The sequence below is a fragment of the Canis lupus genome, chromosome 3, assembly GCF_003254725.2.
Source record: "Canis lupus dingo isolate Sandy chromosome 3, ASM325472v2, whole genome shotgun sequence".
Classification (NCBI taxonomy): Eukaryota; Metazoa; Chordata; class Mammalia; order Carnivora; family Canidae; genus Canis; species Canis lupus.
The window spans coordinates 46,410,325-46,421,296 of NC_064245.1; the positions used below are offsets into that span (position 1 = coordinate 46,410,325).

The window sequence follows — 10,972 nt, forward strand, 5'->3', positions numbered from 1 at the left end:
CACACAGGTGGCCCAGTGATTTTAGCCTCTTGGCACATTAAATTTATACAGCCTGATTCTCCATTTCTTCAACCAAGCATATGGGAGACAGACAGAAGATGCCCTAATAGCCTCTGTCATTAAAATCTGGCTTTGTGAAATCACAAAGCCCCTTGTCTCTGTTTCAGGACCGTATTCTGCATTTCAGTTGTGCTATTGGCAGCCAGACAGAGTCATGTCCCTGCAGCTGGTGCTCAAATGTGTAGCGCTCCTCTCCCTTGGTCCGGGTATTGGACTGGATTGTCATGATAAAGAACATCTGCTATTTGGATTCCCACAAGGCAATTTCATAAAATATCTGCTTGTCAAATTTTATGTGAGTTGATTATACATTTATCCATTAATCCTCCACTGTCCTAAAGAAAGAAAAAAAGGGGGGGGGGGGTAAAATATAAAATAAACCTATTCAATTGAGTTTTAAAATAATCATCTATGTGGGTGTCCTTATTACATTTATGAGACTAATTTCAAATATTAAAGCTTTAATGTAAGGAGAATAAAGACCTAGCCTAGAGAAAGAGCAAACAAGAGGTATACTCTAGAAGAATTCTTAAACTGCTGCTGATGGTAGGGGGAATCAAGAGCTTGTTTTTGAGATTTATTTGTAAAGAGAGAGACTTCTAATGGCTGCAGACGCGTGTATTCCAGAGACCAGAGAATGGATTTATTTATTAATTGTGTAATAATCGGTCATTTTCTATCGGCATCAAACAGGAACATGATGGCTGAGCATTCATATTCTGTCCCAGGAAAGGTTTCAGTATGTGGCGTTTGGATGCAACAAGGGGTTATGCTGTAGAGAGGGAAATCACAAGGGGCCTGTTAATTCTTCCTAGGCAAGATGCAACATGAAGCAGAGCCAAGAGCCCCGATTTAACAACAACAACAAAAAAGACATTTCAAAAGTAGATAAGGTGTACCACGTACTTTGCATACATTTTCAAAGCCCTGTAACATATGGTCATCCTCTTTACTAGATCCTTTACTACTAAGGATCAGTGTCATGTTGGGGTCAACTTTTACTAGCTCACCCTTGATTTTGAATTTTCAGGTATGTTGCAAACCAGTTGTTAAACACAGAGATTATTTTTTATTTTTTATTTTATTTTTTTTATTTTTTTTTTAGAGATTATTTTTTAAAGAGAGAATATAAGATTACCATTAAATGTGATAATAAAAAAGCGATAGTCAAAATTCATAAATTTCTATTTTATAACATTTTACTAATATTTCTTCTCTTCAGATTATCTATAGCTATTGTAACTGTGTGCTATAAAGACTATAGATTGGCGTGATAAGGTGCAGCTCTTTCCACCTCTGCATTCAGTGCAGTCATCTTGTTGCTTAAGATAGACCACCATGGAAATATTTACACTGCAAAAGATCACAAATGCTCCCAAGACAGTGTAACTTACTGTTTTGTTGCTTGTGTAGACCTAAGAAATTTATGGAGACCGTATTAATGATTTAAAAGAATATTGTAGCCACAGCCATCAGATTATAAATAGTACACAAATTAGGAAACTATTGTTTCAGTATTCAAAAGCTATCACTATCTGCTTCTGCAAAGTCACTTGCAGTGTCAGGTCACTGAAGTTTTGGCATATGTTTTTGTTTTATTTTCCTTGTTTCTTACTTGAAAGTATAAACTTGTTAAGGGCTAACATTCATTTTGGAGCTGTGCTCCTTAGTCAACTGCAACCATAGATTGGCTAAGGGTGTAGGAATTGGGCAAAAAATCAATGAAAGTACTCTGCAGTAAGTGATTGTCTATAGGGAATTTGTAAAAGGAGTACTGTGTGTTTACTATTTTTACAGAATGTGTGTTACACCTCTTATTTTTTTTTTTTAATTTTTTTTTTTACTTTTTTTTTACACCTCTTTTATATCAGTAAAATTTTTTAATAAACTTGTGTACGTTTCTGCGTACATTTTTTATTTTTTATTTTTTTATTTTTTATTATTTTATTTTATTTTTATTTTTTATTTTTAATAAATTTATTTTTTATTGGTGTTCATATTACCAACATAAAGAATAACACCCATGGCTCATCCCGTCAAGTGCCCCCCTCAGTGCCCGTCACCCATTCACCCCCACCCCCCGTACATATATTTTTAAACACTTACCAGCACACAGTGAGTTAGCGAGACTAACCCAGAGACTAGACTAAATCTAACCCAACATCACACCGTGAGCCAGTGTTACAAGACAAAAGGTGGAGATAAAGACCAGCACTGTCAGAGGAGCTTCTGATCTCATTCTCACTGGCTCTTTGATGCCTTTCTTTTGAGATCTCACTTTTATTTTCTATGCAATCTCCCGACTTTTTTCCTGGTAGTTATTGGGAAGGATTGGTCTCATAAAACACATTCCTAACTAGTACTGAAACTCCTTCATTAGATTCTGTAATGAAATATGGACAAAACTAGCCAAATCAAGTGTATATGGTCTTTTGTCATTTATTTCCCTATGACCCATCATTACCAATCCTCAGCTACTTTTTCTTTCCTATGAAGTTTAACAAAAACATAGACACAGATTTTAAATAAATCATCCTCTTGCTTTTTTTAAAAGAACGTCTCTTCCAAACTAAACACGTTCTTTCAGCAATTACCTACTGTAGGAGTTAGTAATTAGAACAGGTGGACAATCATTGTTATTTATAGTATCTTCTTATTGTATAACAGCAATAAAAATATTGAAAAAGCTTATATTTTTACAGAACTTTAAGCTTTAGAAAGTACTTTACTGCAACTGTGGGTTTTTTTTTGGTTTGTTGTTTTTTATTTTTTTGGTCCTCCTAATACTGGTGAAATATATAGGATCAATCTCATTTAACCTAAGAGGAAATTGAGGCTTGGACAGATTGACTGATATCTCTATAGTTATGGCCTGACTACATTATGTCTCAGGTCTTATTTTCCATTGTCACAGCACCACGCAGCCTGTGCAGGAAATGTGAACAAAATCCCTCAGGTTTATTGAGCAAAGCGAGGCAATAAAGAAAGATTATGGGGTCCAAATAAATCGAGCAGCAAAAAGCCCATCAGTTCCTCACTACAGAAACAGAAGCACTAGAAAAGGAGGAAAAAAAAAAAAGCACTGGAGCTAAAATTTGAGCCATCCAAATGATTTTTTTTCTCAAAGAAATCAAGATTTCAGCTTACTATGGAAAATCCTATCAATTTTTTCCATAAATTCACATCACAAATGAGCTGATTCTTCCCTGGTAAAATCAGCAGAATGAAAAATCATTGAAGAGGTAGCACGCAGCAAGTAGCTTGGGGCAGACATGTTCCCAGATGTTTTAAGTCTGTCACTCATTAATTCTCAAAACAGCCCTTTGAGGTAGTCACTGTGATCATTCCAGTTTACAGATGGGAAAGATGAAGCTTAGAGATATTAAATAATTATCTAAAGTCACTTGAGGGATCCCTGGGTGGTGCAGCGGTTTGGCGCCTGCCTTTGGCCCAGGACGCGATCCTGGAGACCCGGGATCGAATCCCACATCGGGCTCCCGGTGCATGGAGCCTGCCTCTCCCTCTGCCTATGTTTCTGCCTCTCTCTCTCTCTCTCTCTCTCTGTGACTATCATAAATAAATAAAATTAAAAAAAAATAAAGTCACTTGAGTAGGGGCACCTGGGTGGCTCAGTGGTTGAGCATCTGCCTTTGGCTCAGGGCGTGATCCCCCTCGGGGAGCCTGCTTCTCTTTCTGCGTGTGTCTCTGCCTCTCTCTGTGTGTTATTTGTGAATAAATAAATAAAATCTTTTTGAAAAGTCACTTGGAGAAAATGAGTGAAAATATCAGTGAGGGTGACAAAACATGAGAGACACCTAACTCTGGGAAATGAACAAGGGGTAGTGGAAGGGGAAGTGGGTAGGGGGTTGGGGTGACTGGGTGATGGGCACTGAGGGGAGCACTTGGTGGGATGAGCACTGGGTGTTATGCTATATGTTGACAAATTGAACTCCAATAAAAATTTTAAAAAAATAAAAATAAAAATAAAAAATAAATAAAAAATACTGTTTGGATGTTAAAAAGAAAATTTTTTTTAAAGTCACTTGGGTAGCAAATCTTGAAACTTACATTTAAACTCAGGTTTGTCTAGCTCTGGAACCTGAACTCTTGAACTCCCTAGGCTACTCTAGGAAGACAGTGAATTACTCATTGCTGATCCATCTTGAGGCATTTTAGAGCTTCTTCTGATAAGAAGGTCTGTTGGACCATGGACCTGTTGGACCATTGACAGGAAATGATATAACCCCAGGGACAGTGTCAGATCCAGTGTGAGCCCTGAGACATGAGTGTGGAGCTTGGGGCTGGACCATGTCAGCCTAAGAAAGGACCCTCAGATCTACGATGGACTGGCTACATTTCCCTGGGCCAGTGGTATCTGCTCTGAGCCCTAGCCTCTTCATGATAATGAGTGCACTTTCGAGGGGTTTCACTGAGGTAAAGTGAGTTAAACTGTCCAACACTGGAATGCTTGAGATGCTCCATAAATCCTACTGCATCCTTGCAAATTTGGTCTTGTGTCACAGGATGCTCACACTGCAAATGTTTAGCAGAAAGATTCTAGGTGCAAGCTGGACTCCGACTGGGATACATCTCTGATGGTTGATGGAGAACGTCACAGAAAGGGAGAGGACAGATCTCTACTGTGTTCCATATTTCAAACCTTGAAAGCATGGGGGCGGCACTGGATGGCATGTATGTGTGATCATTCAGAGGGAAAACTATATATTTATCCTCATGTTTCCCTCTGAGACATCTATGATCTGATGCTCCATGGAGCCTCCCATGACTGCGGTTTCAGAAGCTTATTAAAACTAAACATTTTTCACAGTAATTTCTTCTTTCCCATGGTAAAGATTTTTGTCTACTTCATTGCTTCAAAATTAAAATTAATCCTTTCTAGTGGGAAGGAGAAATCAATATGAATGTGAATTAATGGGCTGAAATTTAGATCACCTGGGTTATTGCTTCATTTTCTTATCTGGTTTATCAACCTTCAGCCTCACCCACCCAGATTCATTCTTCACGGGGTTTTTCTAAAGCTCAAATATCATCCTGCCCCCTCACAGCTACTATTCTTGCATTGGCAGTTGCTACCTTCAAGGGAAACACCTAACCACATTGTTTTTGAAGCTTTAGTACCCAATCAAATCTCCAGGCTTGCCTTCTGCCACTTTAATTTCACCTGTGATGCTCTACTTGCATTGAATTATTTGCAGCTTTGCCAATTCATGTCTTTGCATATGCTATTTCCCCCTTCCCCACTTAATTCATCAAGCCAGATTGAGTGTCACTTCCTTCACAAACCCAAGCTGAGCAGTTGTTGTGTTTGATGTTGTTTTGTTCAGCACATCACAGCTCTGATCAGAATTGTGGGTGACTTATTGCTCTCTTTCAAATGTCAAGGAGCTCCTGAACAGGAGGAACTGTGCCTTTGTCTATAACCTCAGCATATTCCAGGGCTTTGTATATAGGAAGGACTTTGTAACTCTTAATTAAATGAATGCATCTTAGATATTGATATATACTCAGATTTGGAAATACATGCAGTCATAACTATGCTTCTACCAACCTCTGCAGTTTTAAAATAATGATCTACAAGTAGCACCATAAAATCGGAAAATACAGGTTTTAGTATCAGCTCTACAACCTAGAGGCTCTGAGAATTTGGGCAAATCAATGGACTTTGTTGACTATTTATCTGTAAAATGGATTACCATTTTCATTGTATGTATCCATAGTGTGCATGATGATTAGATGTAATTGCATGGTGAATCTGGCCATACCCCAGTCAAATCCTCCTTTTGGAGTAAAGAAACGATTTTTCCAAGTGACAAGAGAAAGCCCTTAGCCATCTGCTCCTACAAGGAGCACTTTCAAGGCCACTCTCTTTTTCCAGAAAGGCTCTAATCCAATGACTGATCATTGTGAAGGCACAAACACCTGGTCCCATGAACAGACTTGGGACACTCTGAGGAGCATACCATCTCTAGAATTTCCCATTGGTCTGAGTTCTTCATTAAGACCATCTCCACTTCTCCCTCTCTGAATTCTGCTGATTTTCAGCCCCTCCTGGGAGTGGTAATCTCAGGTACAGTCCCAAATATACCTCCTACATTTAATCTACTATTTTTGTCTCTGCTGCCCAGGCACACTGACCTGAGACAAGTAGCCTTATAAAAATATAGGGATATTCATATGTGGCATTTAAGAAACAAAACAGATGAAAATAGGGGAAGGGAAGGAAAAATAAAATAAGGAGAAAATAGAGAGGGAAACAAACCATAAGAGACACTGAACTCTAAGAAACAAATTGAGGGTTGATGAAGGGGAGGTGGATGGGGGATGGGGTACCTAAGTGATGGGCATTAAGGAAGGCACTTGAAGTAATGAGCACTGGGTGTTATGGGCAACTGATGAATCACTAGATTCTACCCCTGAAACTAATAATATATACTATATGCTAATTACGTTGAATTTAAATAAAGAATTTAAAATAAATAAATAAAAATACAAGGATTCCAAAGTGCTATTCACATTTATCTCATCTAATCATTATATAAATTATTAATAACCAAACATTCCTTTTCAAGCACTTACATTGATCCCCTAATACTTTTATTGATGACAGTGATCAAGAAACAAACAACAATAAAATCCAGCATGACACAGAGTATTAAAGGAAACACAGGTGAGGAATCAAGAATCTGAGGTTCAAGTTCTTGCTTTCCAATCCTAGGCATAGTAACCTTGAACAGGCCCCATCCTCACTCTATGCCTTGTTATAAAATAAGGGATATTTTCTTCTCAAGTTATTGTCAGCTCTAATGTGTTGGTGGATCTAGCTTTGAAGAAGTGAATTTAGCTTCTTTAAAGAAGGCCACTGCTTTGACTTGAAAGTAATTCCTCAATGAAGGTGCCTAATCTAGAGGTGAGTGGGGCTGAGTCCACCCTAGGGAACCTAGCTAAAGATGTTTCTGTGCAGAGGAAGGGGCTTCTCTGGCAATTAGTCTACCCAGAGAGGCATCTTTTGGCAAAATTCGGTTTCATCCATGACTTAAAATTCAGTAAAAAAAGTAACATCTTGGGATGCCTGGGTGGCTTCGTGGTTGAGTGTCTGCCTTTGGCTCAGGGCGTGATCCCAGTTCAGGCACTGAGTCCCACATCTGGCTTCCTGTGAGAAGCCTGCTTCTCCCTCTGCCTATGTCTCTGCCTCTCTCTGTGTCTCTCATGAATAATTAAATAAAATATTTTTTTTTTAAAGGCAATATCTTGGAAGTTATTTCCAATGATTATACCAAAAATTCTTTTGGTTAAAAAAAAAAAAAAGAACAAAGCAATTTGTCTTGAAAAGAGGTCATGGACACACACTACTAGTGCCATGGGATATAGATATAGACATAAGGTTTACCATGGAAAAATGTAGAGATAGAGAGTCAATAAAGCACATACAATTCCCCAAGCTCCCCTTAACCCTTAGAAATCTCCTCCTAGGCTAGGCATAGTTAGAATAAAACAGTGTTTCAGCCAGTGTTCTAGTAGAAAGGGCCACCTCCAACCCCTCAGTGCTCTGTATATCTGTAGGGTCAGGTATGTGGAAAACATTTACCTAGATGAATATGTAACAACAGAAAAATAATCTTGTTAGAAAGAGAGACCATCTGAGGCCCAGCAGCTATTAACAACCTTCCTTTTCTTTCAGCTAACTCAGGCCTACTGAACTGACTTTCTGCAAGATACCAAAAAGGGACAGAAATGAAGACCGTCTGTCCTTGCCTCTCCTCACAAGTCAAAAAAATTCTCAAAACACTAATCAAATCACCAGTCTTTCTAAATTATGTGATCTTCATGAAGGTTTCTTTTGATGACACCAAGCATCGACCATCTCAGATTTATAGATGTGTTACCTCTTTCAATCCTTCCAAGCATCCTACAAGGTAGGAGCTGTCAGGGAAATGGGAAACAAGAACACAAAAGCACTAATTCAAAAAGATACCTATACCCCTATAGCCATTGCAGCAGTATTTACAATAGCCGAGATATAGAAGCTGCCCAAGTATCCACTGAAGAATGAGTAGATAAATATATGTATATAATATATGTATAAGGTGTATATAGACATATACATTGATAGATACAATGGACTGTTATTCAGCCATAAAAAAATAAATGAAATCTTAGCATTTGCAACAAAATGATGAAACCTAGAGGGTATTATGCTGAGCAAAATAAGTCCGGCAGAGAAAAGCAGACTGTATGATTTTACTCATAGGTGGAATCTCAAAAACAAAACAAATGAACAAACAAAACAAAATAGAAATAGATTCATAAATACAGAGACCAAACTGGTGGTTGCCATAAGGAAGGAAAGAAGGGAGATGGGCAAAATGGGTAAAGCAGATTAAGAGGTACAAACTTCCAGTTATAAAGTAAATAAGTCACGGGCATAGAAAGTATAGCACAGGGAATATAGTGAATAATGATATTTTAATGACTTTGTATGGTGACAGAAGGTAGCTAGAACTTACCATGGTGAAGATTTCATAACACATATAAATTTTGAAATGCTATATTGTACATCTGAAACTAACAGAATATTGTATGTCAACTATACTTCAGTAAAAAAATACTTATATGGCCATTGGTAAAACAAATCTTAAGCAAACAAAAAATGGCCAATAAAATCGTTCCTTCTTTCTTCCAAAAGAAAAAATACAGAAAAGAAACAAAATACAACTAAGATTTAATGAGAGGTTAAGGATCTTTTCCAAAGCCTCACAGCTGGTGAGCTGGCAATTGCTGCCAAGCAGAAACCATGGCTTTAACTACTCTGTTCCATGAGTTACATCAGAAATAAATTACAGTTACTTATTATGTCGAGTATATCACTTATATTATATCATTATGTCATTATAATGATATATATCAGTAATAGTAGAGTGTCAGTATGGTACATTATAATACTTTATCAGACAAAAGTCGATTATGCTTGAGATAATGCTGCACTAATTAACTGATTTAAAACATTTTTTTTAAAAATCTGCATCATCAAACTAGTGGTGTTTAAACCTTAATGTGCCTGGGAACCCCATGAAAATGCAAGTTACAGGGTCCTAGAGTCAAGGAGGTTTCAAAAAGACCTAGAAATATGCATTTCTGTAAGATTCTCAAGTGGTTCTTGGCTTATTCTATCCTATGGGGATGGATCTCAATCCACACTTTGAGAGAGCCCTGGTCTAGCTTCTAGGTATAATATTTACAATACACAGTCACTTAGGTGCAATCCTTGCTGTCATCCTATTAAAAACAAAATTGAACATTTGTTACATAACCATGATTATCGCCTTGTCTCTATGACAATTTTAGATTTAATCCACATTATTTGTATTCACAACAACTTCAATATCTATAAGTAACAGATGATTACATACACTCAACATAATGATACAGGTAAATAGTAAAGCATCTGTTATGTGCAAGTCATTTTCATGTACTAGATCTAATCCTTGCATCAACCCTATGGTTACTATAAATTAGGGAACTGAGGTTCCAACAGGTTCAGGTCCCACATATATGAGCTATAGCTCATATATACCCAACCTGAGATTTAGATATTAATTTAGCTAATCTAAAGCCAATATTATTTCCACTGAGTCACGCCTTGTCCCTGGCACAGTGCTCAGACTTGTTGAGTTGCTCCATGACTTTTTTTTTTTTTTGAGTTGTTCCATGACTTCTAATAGATAACTCAAGTCCAATGTCCTTAAAGATAGAATCTGAAGGTAAAAATATTGGGATCATCTTATATTAAGTGCCCATCCAAGCAAACACACATTCAGCTCCTCTTCGTTTAGAAACAGGAAATTCTCCATTTCCTTTGTGTAGAAGAAAGTAGCTGAGCAATTGTGTGACCATCTCCGACCATCTCAAACTACATCCCCGACTGCCACCACCACCACGATGCAGGAAAAGAGAAAGAAAAAGAAGAAAGAGGGGAAGCAGAAGGAAAAGGAGGAAGAGAACTGTAAGGTGTTCAGATTAGTGAATCAAACTGTGCCTTCAGGATCTAGCACCTAAATGTCTAGCACTTTTTAAAATGTCTTTAAAAATTTTTTAACAACCAGTGGGTAGGAATGTGCTCTGTTTAGCTAAGCATATCTTATAAAATATCTAGTGTAGGCACAACCTCAGTCTCCTTGCCTCCTGGTCATTTTTCCTTTCCATTCTCGCGGGGGTGGTTTTCTGAGAATTGCTAATTTATTGAGGATGCTCAAGAGGACAGGATCTATGCCAATGACTAACACTTTTTCAAACACAGTCAAGGGTGGATGAGAAGGCTTCTTCGGTTGTATCCCATTTCCTACAACCTCCTACTCTCTGCAACCTCTTTGTAAAAGCAGGCTTAATGCTCTGGGAGAGACAGTCCTTGTCGGAGGGCTGGGACCGGCACCAGAAAAGCTGCTTCACCCGTCTCTGACTCAGATACTTCCTGCCCAGGCTGGAATCAGACGTTGCCAAGACAGCTGTGAAAAAAAATAAAGAAAAACCCAACTTTTCAAAAGTAAACTTCTACTATTTAAATGAGAGTTAATCAAGTAGTTGAGTTTGGACAAAGATTGAAGTTCCTGTGTAGTAAAAGCAACTTGATTGCTCAATACCTCCAGCAAGTTTGGTTCCCAGTGCCAGAGCCTCTGGAGGCGAAAACCACTGCTCTGGCTGGGGTGGGTCTGCAGAATGGGCTCTGCCTTAATTACATCCGGACCTGTGCAGATTTTTCTAGGGGTTCACTTGGCTGACAACACCAAAGCATCCAGGATAAGGTTGGGGGAGGGGGGGAGGAATCTAAAAGGCATTTTGTTTCCTTTCATAATTTTAAACCAGTAAAGAGCCAATGTTGACAGTGTTTATTATTTGT

General features: G+C 38.1%; 1 long non-coding RNA gene across 2 annotated transcripts; it reads left to right on the forward strand.

Moving 5' to 3' along the window:
- The first annotated feature begins 207 nt into the window (after nt 1-207).
- LOC112653999 (uncharacterized) lies at nt 208-10,731 on the forward strand. Of its 2 annotated transcripts, none has more exons than XR_007409640.1 (3): nt 208-355; nt 7,760-7,994; nt 9,912-10,731. It is a non-coding gene; the product is annotated as an uncharacterized LOC112653999 (long non-coding RNA). The 2 variants fall into 2 exon arrangements; XR_003132654.3 differs by having other exon boundaries at nt 9,943-10,731.
- The last annotated feature ends 241 nt before the right edge of the window (nt 10,732-10,972 follow it).